Source organism: Capsicum annuum, chromosome 5 (assembly GCF_002878395.1).
Source record: "Capsicum annuum cultivar UCD-10X-F1 chromosome 5, UCD10Xv1.1, whole genome shotgun sequence".
Taxonomy (NCBI): Eukaryota; Viridiplantae; Streptophyta; class Magnoliopsida; order Solanales; family Solanaceae; genus Capsicum; species Capsicum annuum.
In genome coordinates this window covers 210484802-210498440 of record NC_061115.1, presented here as the reverse complement: position 1 = coordinate 210498440, position 13639 = coordinate 210484802, and the positions used below count along the sequence as shown (strand labels likewise).

At 29.3% G+C, this 13639-nt stretch overlaps 1 protein-coding gene across 2 annotated transcripts in view; it reads right to left on the bottom strand.

Annotated features, from left to right (window-relative positions):
• The window catches only part of LOC107871203 (E3 ubiquitin-protein ligase SDIR1), a 13016-nt gene extending 9798 nt beyond the window's left edge, over nucleotides 1-3218 (bottom strand). Inside the window, exon 1 of one of the 2 annotated variants that reach the window (XM_016718047.2) lies at nucleotides 3004-3218. The gene's annotated coding sequence lies outside the window, so the exon portion shown is untranslated. The remainder of the gene's footprint in view (nucleotides 1-3003) is intronic. The other variant, XM_016718046.2, reaches the window with a different exon arrangement.
• Nucleotides 3219-13639: the final 10421 nt, after the last annotated feature.

The window sequence follows — 13639 nt, the reverse complement described above, 5'->3', positions numbered from 1 at the left end:
TTTACAATTGTAATACTTAAAAATAAAGGATTGGACGGGTGGGGTAGAGCCGCTGAAAATAAAGTAAGTAATGGATGGGACGGGTTTAGGTGATGCTATTTATATAATTCGTAAAAAATTGTTATGTTTTACAAAAGGTTTTGTAATAAGTAATAATTTATTACGTTTTACAAATAATATATTGATTTGATAAAAAGCTGGCATAAACTTTTGATGGGACAATACAATGCTTTATTTTTTTTTTATTTTCGTGTAAAACGTAATAAATTATTACATTTAACAAACAATATTTTCATTGTTCACCTCCGTCAGTTGACTGTTTAAAAAAAGGATAAAACGTAATAATTTATTACCTTTAGCCATTTTGGTAACTTATTAAATAGGTGTTTGGACACTTTATTCATTGCTTGGCTTATTTTAGTTCCGAGTTTGAAAATTTATTCTTTGAGAAAATTAAAGGACATGCAGGACTCTTACCACCAATCATTTAAAATGGCAAGTTTGGTACTTCACATATACTTGGCTTACATGTCAATAATCTTCTTTAATTTCTTTAACAATGGCGTCCAATCAAACACCTTCACACGGGATGAAAAGGAGAGAATGTGTTTATTCATGTAAGAAGAGTACAAAATGTACAATTGTACATTAACTTGGATTTACTACATGATATGTTGCTCATTCTCCTAAAAAGGTCAATGGGTGTGTGGTGGATTCTCCAAGTTTTGGAGAATCCGATATGGGTACGGCATCAAAAGTGAAGAGTCCGCCAACTTAGACTGCGTGTATGCACATATGCCCAAATTGACTGCACCTTTAACTGACTGACAATAAAATATTACTTTATAGTTTATACCATTGTCTTCTAACTTTCCTCATAGCCATCCCTAACAACAGAGCCATGCTAATGCATTTTCCAACACAGTCGAAGCGCATATTTAATTCCCCCTGGACAACAATGGAGTAATGAAAGCTGACAATAGCAGCAGACATTCACATTAACTTAGGGAAAATGTTTTAAAGAATATTACTATTGCATTCATAATAGACTACTTCTTTTGTAATCACGGAATCCAAGACAGGTTGCACGTATCTTGACTAATTTCACGGAATACCTCCCACCTCCACTAGCACCAAGACTAGCATCGATAGCAAGAGATCACCGAATATCTTTGTCTCTGCTAAATTTGAACCCGAGATCTCATAGTTTTTAACCCACTTCATTGACCATAGATCACCACACCCTTGGGTAACACGGAAAAACTTACAAACTATTAACTCCCAGACCCAGATAGGATAAATTAGTCCAACACCAAGTTTTAAATTTAGGATTAAATTTATGCTTTGTTTGATTGAAGGATTACAATCTCAGTACTATAATCTCATAATCTCAGGATAACTTAATCTGCAAATCAAACGACCACTAAGACTCATAATTAGCCGCTAAAGATCATCTTTAGCAGGAACGTCCTTTTTTGTTAGTACAATATACGAATCCATTGTATCGTGATGTATCAAATAGGAAAACTCCATCGAAAAAGACATTGAGAATCGTTTTACCCCACATCGACAACAAAAGAAAGTTTTCTTACAACTCCCAACAGCAATTTACAACATGTTTGGTTTCAGTGAGTACACGAGAATGTTACTCCCTCTATTTATTGTTCGCCTAGTTCTAACTTGGCATGGAGTTTAAAAGGTAAAGAAGACTTTTGAATCTTGTGGTCTTATGTAGAAGTACCAACATGTCTTTCAATCTTGCGTTCTTAAATACATCAAGTGAAAAACTGAAATTAAACGAGTTGCCAAAAAAGGAAAAAGATATTCTTACTGAAGAGGATAAAAAGGAAAGTAAATTCAAAGAAACTGAAACTGAGAGTGACATTACCTTATGTACTATGAAAACTAAAATTCCAAGCAAAAGTAAACCCATTTTTTTTAATCACAACATCATAAAACGTTACCAATTCATCACGAAAAAAAAGGAAAATTCAGTATTATCAAACAAAAACAGCACCCAAGGGTGTGGCTTAGTGATCAATGAAATGGGTGAGATAAGCCTCACGCTCAGAGGAAAAAATAGTAGGTGACCTCTTCCTATCTGCCTAGCCTTGGAGGACAGAGTTGCCTGTCACCTTGTTGTTGTTGTTGCTGATGGGAGGTGTCAAATATTCCGTTGAATTAGTTGAGGTGCACGAAAACTAATCCATACACCAGGGTTATAAAATAAATTATCAAACAAAACAACATGGTTGCTAGTGTGACATGGCACATCTACCGTGTAATTAGTCCATGAAGTCTCACGTTCAAATCCCGACAGAGACAAAAACACCAAATGATTTCTTCCTATATGTCCTAACCTTGGTAGACAGAGTTACCTAATACGTGTTGCTGGTGTGATGTGGCACATATACCATGTAATTAGCCCAGCTGCACGAAAACCATGACGTCTCACCTTCAAATCTTGACAGAGACAAAAACACTAAGGGCTCGTTTGGTAGGAGGGATAAGGATAATTAATCTCAGGATTAATTTAGAAGAGGATCTTATCCCATGTTTGGTTGAGACAAAATGCATGGAATAACTCATCCCAGGATTAACAATCCCGAGATAACTACTTGAGTGTGGGATTAATAATCCCGGAATAACTTGTTTTCCAACCAAACAACCCCTAAATGATTTCTTCCTATATGTCGTAACCTTGGTAGATAGAGCTACCTGATACGTGTTTCTCATGTGACATGGCACAGAAAACTGACCCGAACACCACAGTTAAAAAGAAATAATCAAACAAAACAAGATGAAACAACTCAAAAAAAAAAAAAAGGAGTCAACATACCTACAGAATCAATGCACATACAAATAGGAGAAATTCAGCAAACATTACATAGCTTTACAATAAACAAACTTGTCGGTGCATCTAAAAATGGATCATTTATTGCAATCAAATGATGGAATTCTCATGATAATAATCATATACGAAAATGGAAATTAATCACTTACACGGTTTAATTAATCAACGCGAATTGATCTTCGTGAACAGAGTTAGTTTTTGATGGGAGCCGAAACCTGATCCGATTATCAATAAAATTTAAATAGCACCGTTAGAATTGATGGAATCTGAAAATGGAATTTAGGAATTTTGATGGATTTATGAGCGAAGAAGAGTCTAGAAATACCCAGAAATATTTGTGATGATGAAATTAGAAAATGGATATTGAATGTTGGGTTGCTGAGTTAAACGATGTCGTTTGTTGCGAAGGGTTCGGATGGAATTACCAAAATTTGATTATTTTAAATTGAAACTTACCTAAATCCTTTTATTCCTAATTACTCCATATTTATATTCTTTGCCAAATTACAAATAATTTCTTATTTTATAATTTTTTGATACATAATTTTAAAGTTGAGATACATAATTAACTTAAGAATATAACAGTCAATTACTTCATTTTTGCTCAGATACATAATTTTAAAGTTGAGATACAGAGCTTTGATTATTAAGAGACATACATTTCTGAAACTATTTGATCAAGATATATAATAAAATAACTAGACCAAAGGAAGATACATAATTAAAATTATGTATCCAAAAATTTATGAATTTGTGGATATTTTCAACTGTTTTAAAAAAATAATTAAATAATTAAGAAAAATCGTAGGAATTTTATGTAGTTTAGTAAAAATATGTTGTGATGTTATATATTTTTTTTTTTTTTAAATATAATGTTTATTTTGATTGTTATTTGAGTTTTATTATTTTGTATTGTTATATAGAATTAAGAGATTACTGTTTTGAGTCTTGCAAATTGTATTTTTAATAGAAACGTAAAATAAGATTGTTTATGATAAATTCACTTACCTCATCTCAGTCTTGTAAATGTTCTTTCCAAATCTTATGAGTAAGATGTATAATCTGACAAATGCGTTGTTAAATTCACTGCGATCGATTAGGTTAAAGGATTCTGCAAATTAAATTCTATTTTTTTATTTTTTACGGGCAATGTGGTACTATTTCTTTTGGACTTCGGACATAATAGTCGATGAATGTTTAATGCATCGCCTACCATTGAAGTATTTTATTGGTTGGCAATGCGCATGTAAAAAGAGGTTGTGTCATATATTTCTTACTTTTTATTGTGTTTTATCTTGTTGATTTGATATATTTCTTAAAAAAACATTATTAAATACGTATTTCAGTAAACTGAACTAAACTTACATAATCAAGTCACTTAACAAGTAATTGCATGCTATTATCATAAAAAGAAGGAATCATTTTTTATCAAATGTGACAGTATTTTTTTGGCTTAATCCTGATATGAGTCTTAATGTGGTTCTAATTCAACTTTATTCCATATATATGTCAATCATAAATATTTGTCATAAACTTGTGTTTTTCTTATAGTTATATATAAGATAACTGATACTTTATATTTATCAAAAATTACTCATCTTTTTAGAAATAAATTAATTATCTAGTTTTCGATATTTGCTTTGGAAAAAAATGAATTTTTTCAAACCAGATATCAAACACAAGATAGTTATTTTTTTTTTTCAAAAAAAGAGTATTCTTTTGACAAATATAAAGTATTAGTTATCTTACGTAACTATTACGAAAAAAATAAGTTTCAGATAAAATATTTACGACCAACATATATATCAGTCACCAAATCATGATAATTTTATAACAGAATTCATCGATAACACTTATTATTTAACCTTGCACAAAGAAAAAAAGGAACAACCACATTTTGTCCTACCAAGTCCTAAACTTGGTTGTTCATCGCCAAATAATCGACAATTCCATCTGAAATCTTCCCAAATTATAATTATGAATAATAACAAGCTCAGTAGCAATAATATCATCATTGCTTAAATGCACTTTCACAAGTTTCTCCACCATAATCCTTGCAATTTTAGTTACCACAACTCTTTTAGTATCACACAAACTAATTATCCTCCGTGCCCTTCATATTAATTTTATCAAAATAAAATTGAGATCTTTTAATGTAATAGTTGGTATCTTTACTGACACTCTTTGTAATTACTGCTAAATCCTTTAGCAATGTTAGATCTAATGACATTTAAATAATTATCGGTAAAAAATTTAGCGGCAACTTATATTGCCACTAATACATAATTGTTTCTATGATATTAAATACATATAACACAGAGACTCGTTAAGACGGTCACTATTCTATAATATATATATATATATATACAAAAAAAAAACACAAATGTATTAATTAAATACATATACAATTCAACTTATTAAGTTAGATATACATATTAAGAACATATTTACTTGTATTAAGATATATACACAAATATAATTGTATTAAATAAATAAACATATAAAAAAAATATAAATAAGTTTTACAGTTCTTTTGCTTCAAGTATCTCTGTCATTTTTACTAGATCGTTTTGATGTTTTGATCATCTCTTCTATAAAAAAAATAAATGTAGGATATGAAGATAATGAAACAACTAACCAATTTAAGAAAGTAGAAAAGATAAAAAGTAAAAAGAAAGATAAAAGAGATGTGTTTAGGAGTTTTCTTGATCATTTTTTTCATGAGAAAAAAGGGAGTTTACAGTGATGGCGGATGGCGTTAATAGAACTTCAAGAAAAATATCCTTTTGTGTATGTTATTGTGTTTTAAGGCTTGATGAAGTTCAATAATGAAGAAGAAAAAATGATGTTGCATCCAGCGTGTTTTCTGATTCATATCTGTTTTTGAATGTGTATGTGCATAGGTGTTAATGGTGAAGAAGAGGAAGAAGAGAATGTGGGTGTGTTCAATTCTGAAAAAAATATGAGGTAAAGAGAAAGATAAATGAGAAATATGAAAATTAAAATTAGGAGAAAAATTTGAGAAGTAGAAGAGACAAAAAGAGAGAGATCAAATTGAATCAGTTGTATATGATGTAAATATGAATCCCTCAAAGTATTGCTATTTTGGCTATCTGAAAATATTTAAGTTAAAGTATTTCTGCAGGGCTTAATAAAGGGTTAATGCATTCTAAGGGGCACAATTTTTTCATTAGAATTTTAACATTATAAACTTTGCCCTGCCCCACCCTGTTTAAGTTTTCCCTTGCCCTTTTTCATTAAAGATTTGCCCTGTCTTACCTTGCCCCACCTCGCCCTAATTGCTATCCCCAATTGAAATTAAAAAAAGAAACTTTATAAATAGGACTGGAGAAAATTTCATAAATATATACTACTCATAAAGTGTATAGCTATTAATCAAACATATCGCAAGATTCAAATAGTCATTCCATAGGAAATTCAAGTAAAATATAGATTAATTGTGAATATTCTGTAACAAGTATTCATTCATCATAAAAAGTATTAATTTAAACTTTGCTAGCAGATGTATAAGTTAAAGGAGTGATGATGAGTAATGTTTATAGAGGAGCAAAAAAAAGTTGTAAAGGCTAGGTTTGTACTATACGACAGTAATAATGATGATAAAATAAAAATGACGGAGACAGAGAGAGACACCATTGATGCAAAAGAATGGTAAAATTGTGTTAGTAATATGTAGAGTACATGAATCGAACATTATGGTATGAGATTCAAAGTGCATATTTATAGTATTTGTTTGGTAAGTAACTCATCTTAATTAGAAAACACTAAGTGGAAAAGTGATTACTAAAATTATAGCAAAAGTATAATTATTTATTTATTGCTTAGCGATATTATTTTAAATGAAAGGAAAAACTATTTATTTAGCGTACTAAATTTCAAATTTTAAATATATAACTGAATTTTTTTTATTAATCGCTGTGTCAAGCTTAGCTTGAGAATAACTCGACTAACTCTATGATATGCCTACTATCTTTGACAAGATCATATATCTAACACTTGTATCCATCAAATTTTAGACACACGTGAAGAAATCATTATATTTTTTGACTATTTTAAAATCTAAATCTGACATATCATGACTTACACTTCATTGATTGTATATAACTATTTTTTTTTTATGAAAAGTTAAAAGGATACATATAACTAGGGGTGTATATAGGTCGGGTTGGTTCGATTTTTTATTAAAATATAACCAAATCAATAATGTCGGTTTTCTAAATCTATAAACCAAATCAAACCAATATGCAATCTTTTTTTTATTTCGGTTTTAGTCGGATTTTTTTGGTTTTTCAATTTTCTCGGTTTTTTTACAATTATAATGTGATTGAACAAAAAAATTAAAAAAAAAAATAATGATCATGGAGTAGTTTCAATAAAAATTAAGTTGGCAAATTACTAAGACGCCTAAACTACTATCTCTCAAAGTAATATTATGTGGATACCTAAGTAGTTCAATTTCTAAGTTACTAGTCACAATAGCTTGTCTGAAAGTTTCCTTCACATAAAATGTGAGCACACAAAAGAATGAAGAATTAGACAACTTATTATAAACTTAACTCCATAAAATAATTAATTATAACATAATTCCATAAAAAGAGAAAGAAGAGAAACAAACCTAAATCACAACTTGACGAATGAGAAAAGTAAGATGAGAAAATAATGAGAACTTTCTGAAAACTTGAAAAGTAAAATGTAAAAAGTGAAGCAATTAAAGAGTTTTAGGTTTTTATATTAACTAGTTAAACCCCACGTGTCTCGCACGTGTAACATTTGATTATTTAAAATTAGATGATTTTGTCTATTGCAAAAAATTTTAATGAAGAGCAAAAAATTTAAATCACTTCTCAAAGATCCTTCACACTTTAATAAAATAGTGCAAACATAACATATATTTTATTAAAACATTTAATAAATTTTTAATTCTTAAATATTGAAGAAATAATTTTTTCTCAAGCATACACTTTTAACGAAGGATAAAAAGTTCAAATATTTTTGAATACTGAATCAAATAGAAACGCAGTTGAAAGAAAAGAAACCAAACTGAAATAGTTCGATTCGATGTTCGATGTCTCCTTTTTAAAATTGTTAATTAAAGAATTGAATTTAAATTTGATAAAATCGAACCAAAGAGCAGAACGTGTACTTCTAATCAACGCCTTAACAACATAAATCGTGCTAATATGAATAAGAAATAATTCTTTTAAAAAAAACACACCTTTAAATCCTCTCGTAATTGGCACGAAGTCTCAACCACATACTCACATAATTTTTCTTTACCTGCACATCATGCGAAAGCCAACAATTAAAATTACAATAAATTATACTATAAAAAAATGTTAATAAAAGATGCATAATATTTAATATTGTTGACCTACAAACTAAAAACTAATATTAAAGTACATAAAACTAATCTTCTCTTAAACATACTCTAACAATTAAATTGTGAATGTTATTCTATTATTTATTGGAAAAAAGGAATGCTCAATATAGATGTACGATTTTTTTCCTTTTAAGAAATAGTTGATGAAACATGGAAGAAATCTAATCTAATTTGAGAAACTTTTTTCATAAAAAAATAATTATTATAGAAAATCAAGACAAATGAAACTTAAAAGAAAAGAAAATTAAGGACTCCTAATTAAATCAAAAGCCATACTTAAAAGAAAGAAATTAGGTCGTACATTAAGTACAATCTGAAACTACTTATTTTTTTTTCTTTTTGAGGTGGGACGTATTTTTTTTAGTAAAAATTGTTAAATAAGAATTTGATAAAATAATAAAAAGACATTTCTTATTATGTATGTAAAACTTTTTAAAATTTAATACTTATTAAAATTTTCTTATTCTAAGGCTTTTATATTTATTTTTAGATTTTTCAGATCTTATTAAAATCAAATTTAGTTGTTTTATAATTCTTAAACTAATGAAAAAAGTATTAGTTGTCATTAATTCTGACGACTTTTAATAAGAAAAGGTTTTACCATAAATATATATTAATTAATTATTAAATTTTAAAAATTAGAAAAAAATAGTGAAAAGACGATTTTGTCTAAAGCGAAAAATTTTAATGAAGGACAAAAAGTTCAAACAACATTTCTAATGCCCTTCACACTTTTAATATATTATAGATATAGATTATAGATATAAATATAGATATAGATATTGGGCTTTGTATTAATGAAAAAATACTATAATTAAAGGTCCTAGAATATATATCTATTTTCTGAATATAACAAAAATAATAAAAGTAATTAGAAAGTAGATTATAAGTAATATTTTTTTACGTATAAAAAATTAAAATTATATATGTATTACGTCGATTTGGTTTGGGTTCGATTTTATTTTATTTTTTCTAATACCAAACCAAACCAAGAATGATCGATTTTTTTTTGCCAACACCAAACCAATCAAACCAAACCATAAGTCGGTTTTTTTCCACGGTTTGGTTTGATTCATCGGTTCGGTTTGACTTAACGGTTCAGTTTGTATACCCCTACATATAACAAGATTGATGAGGCTTAAATAGAATACCCTTTATACATCATTACAATAACAACAATAAAATAACAAATGAACTACGAGAAATAAATTCATAACTTGAAAATGCAATTGAAAGGCAAGAAGTCATAATAATGATAAAAAAAAGTTGAAAAACATCATATACTCAATGAACATGTTCACTCTCCTTTCATGTCCATCATTCCCCTCTCCATTATTTTGTCATTGGAACCAACTTCTTTCTAAATATTTTGATTCAGTTGTTGCTTCCTTTCTTCAAGTTTGGTCCTCTTAACCGCAAATAACTTTAACAGACCTTTAATTTCTCTATCCTCTAGTTCATCGAATCTTTTTCTTGTATTGACAAGTTCGTTGAAGAGGTTATCCATTTCCATCTTCTCAACCTTTTGCTTCATTTGATCAATATATTTTTCTTGCGTATCCACTATTGATTGAAGAAAAGTTTGATGCTTTTGAAACTTCACTAGCTTTTTGATTTCAATGCAAGCAAAATAATTCTCAACCCGATCTTTGGTCTTGATTACAGATGGCCAAGCGAAAATATTATTTTCTACATGACTAAAAGCAATAATACCTGCTTCTATATCACATCGGATGGACAATTGCTTTGCTTTCTTACACAATGATTTAAATCTTTTCTCTAGAATAGCTTTTTTAATTTTTGAATCAAGATTTCTAGTGGTCCTAACCCCCTTCTTGGTCATATCTAGACACACAAAAAATCAAAAAGCAAAACATATGAGTGAGTACTTCTATACGGATTATATATATGTGTGTATGATAATAACAAATTACTAAATATTTTAATTGCATAATCTGATATTTATGTTATTTTAAAGTTACTTTCCTTAATACATGAAGTTAAAATCATATAACTAAATCTCCAAGTTAAAGTAATATAATTTTGTTCCATAATAATTATATTTGAAACTGGCAAATAAAAATAATAATTTTTGTACACAACATATTGAGTGTATTAAAAGTAAAACTTATTATATTTTTTTGATATTTTTTTATATTTAATTATATCTATATTATAATTAAAGTTTGAAGGACCTTAGAATTATAGTTTGAATTTTTTGTCCTTCATTAAAAGTTTTTGCTTTTGATAAAGTCATCTTTTCACTATTTTCTAATATTTAAGAATTAAAAATTAATTAAATATATTTATGGTAAGACTTTTCCTTATTAAAAGTCATCAGAATCAATGATTACTAAATTATTTTTCATTGATTTAAGAATTCTAAATCAACTAAATTTGATTTTAAGAAGATTTGAAAAATGTGAAAATAAATATAAAAGCGTTAGAATAAATTTTTTTAAGAATTACGCAATTTTTAAAATTTTTAAATACATAATGAGAATGTAATCTATGATTTTGTAGGAATTTAACTTTAAAAATAATAAAAAATTTTAATTATTAAAAAAAATAATCATACAAAAAATACAGTTCAAATTGATGCGTCTCTTGTAGTCTCTAGCAACAAGTAAAAGAGGTACTGCATGGTAAACGCAAAAGTGATAATCCATCAACCACTTGAAACTTCCAGTGGTAAAATGTGTGGGTGCCTACACTAAAATATATGTTTATGTTTACACTATTGTAATACCTCATATTTTCGGGCTAGAATTTGAACCGTCATTTCTACGTGTATAATCATGAATCCTATTATTTCTATATAATAATAAATGTCATGATTATTTTCTTAGCGTGAAAAGTGCTCTTGAGGGGATGAATGTTCGTAGTAAACGCTTAGAGTGAAGTGGAGTTAAGAACTTTTATTATCCACCAAATTTTAGAATTCGATTCTACAAGGATCAACTTACTTTGAACGTGTATAACTTTTTAAATATGTGGAATTTAGGAGCTCAAGACCCACCAAATTGTAGATAATTGAATTAGATTTCCAACACATCCAATTTCACCTTAAGCCGATACCCGAGCGAAAAGTTATGAATATTTTTGTGAGAAGCAGTGAGGGTCCGCGATAACGGCGAGACGTGGAGCTCATCGCGGAGATTATCCTTCACGATGCGCCGATGCTTTAAATTCATCAATTTTTGGGTTTGTTGACTTGGGAGAAGATTTATTGAAGTCCTTTCACTTATAAACAACCCCTAAACACTATATTAACTTACTTCTATCTGTTTCACGACATAACATCATTATATCACCTCTCTAAAATCCCTAATCATCTCTCCATAAGAAAGAGAGGAGAAACTACCTAGGGTTTGAGGAATTCAAGCTTCAGGGGTTCAATTTCTCTGCATTCTCTTTGATTTCTCTCCATCAAAAGGTATGTGAGACTATCCTAAATATCATGGGCATAAATTTATTATTTTAAACAAGCTTTAAAGGTATATAATTATGTATATGAAATGGGTTTTGAAATTATTGAAGAACATACATTGAAAACCCCATTTTATGATGAAATCTTGTATAAATTATGGGGTTGTTCCCTAAACTTGAATTGTTTTCATGTGTAAATGTGTTATAGTTTGAGAAGTTATATGAGAGCATGATTTGTGTAATTCCCCCTCTTGTTATAAAATCCATTGTCTTAACAATGTTGTGGCTTGTTTATACAAATGGTTAAAAGTTTGAGTTTAGATATTTTGCTAAAGTTTATGGATTGATATTATTTATGAACGAATAAGAGGGGTTTCCTTGATTTATAAAAATTCATGTTTCCTAATAAAGAATTGCGTGTGATTGATGAAAGAGATGACCACTATATGATAAACTATTGAAAATAGAGTATTTTGCACAAGTTTTCATGTGTTTTGAAATAAGAACTCTCATGTGTTATGACAAATCTTTTGGTGGTCCTTAATATATTTTAAATGAGAAAGGCCATGAATATGATACGATATAATATAACTTGCAAGTCTAGGTATGACACTACCTATTATGAAATGCCCTTAAGATAAAAGAAATGAATGTTTTTAGAATGAAGCATGTTTTAAGAGGTTAAAATTAGGCTTAAAAAGAGTTAGATGGTTACCAAAAAAAACACTAGTCGAATGACTCATAATTGGAAAACGTGTTTTGTCAATGTGGGATATGGTACCCTGCTTTGTGATCTTGTGTACTTATGATTCATGTCGTTCCAATTTGGGACTATGGTTAGGAGCCTTGCTTTGTGTTCTTGTGCACTACCATGACATGTTGACTTGACTGGGGATTATGATACCCTGCTTTGTGATCTTACGTGTCCCCCTTACTAATACTCCAATCTTGCGGCAAACTCGGATTAAGGGCTTGGCCTACAAGTCAATAACGGATCCTATATATCCCGTAGGATTATAGAAATATAGGGTGTACCATCTAGCTCAGAAGTAGTACAAAAAGTTGAGTCAATGTTTTACAAAAATGGTTGAATCTTATCAAATTATGCCCACGCATTTTCATTTTTTTATGCTGACTTTTTTTTTAGGAAATGCTCTCACTTATGTTATATAAAATATATTTTATAATTTTGGATTATTCTATATATCAGTACTTTTGAGTATTGACCCCCTCATAGTACAGGTTTTGTGGCTCAGTCTCGTGGTCCATCACATTAGTAGAACACATGGGATAATGACAGGGTTGGTGAGCCATCCATATTTTGGAAGGAAATTTATTCATATGTTGACTCTTTCAGTTCATGGTTTAGCTGGGGACCTTGTCCCGACCTAGATAGTTAGTTTCATTATAAGCTTTGTAGACGAAATTTGAGTTTTGTATTGTCATGTCATAATTTCATCGACACATTTTGGATTATAAGTTTCCATTGAATATTATTATATCTTTCACACTTTAATTTATGTATGGATTATGCTTATGATAGCATAATAAGAGGGTATCTTAGGCCTTCATGGTTCGAGCTCGTTGCGGGTAGGGCCTCAGCTCAGGACATGATGTTAGTATCAGAGCACAGTTCATGGTCCCAGAGTGTCTATGAATTCGTGTCTAGTAGAGTCTTGCTTATGGGTGTGTTGTGCACCACACTTATTATAAGAAGGCTACCGGGCATTTAGGAGATGTTTCTCATTTTTTCATACCCTAGTTTGTGCGATAGTGTTGTCCATATGAAATTCATTCAGATTTATTCCTTGCTCTAATTTTATGGTTCATGCCTCATTGTCGAGGTGATACAAGTTCAAGAGTTTAGATTCCTAATGACATGGTCCTTCCTGATTAAGTTATCCATACAGTTTTGAAATAACACAAGGACTTGAGAAAAGTTCGTTAGTGCTTTA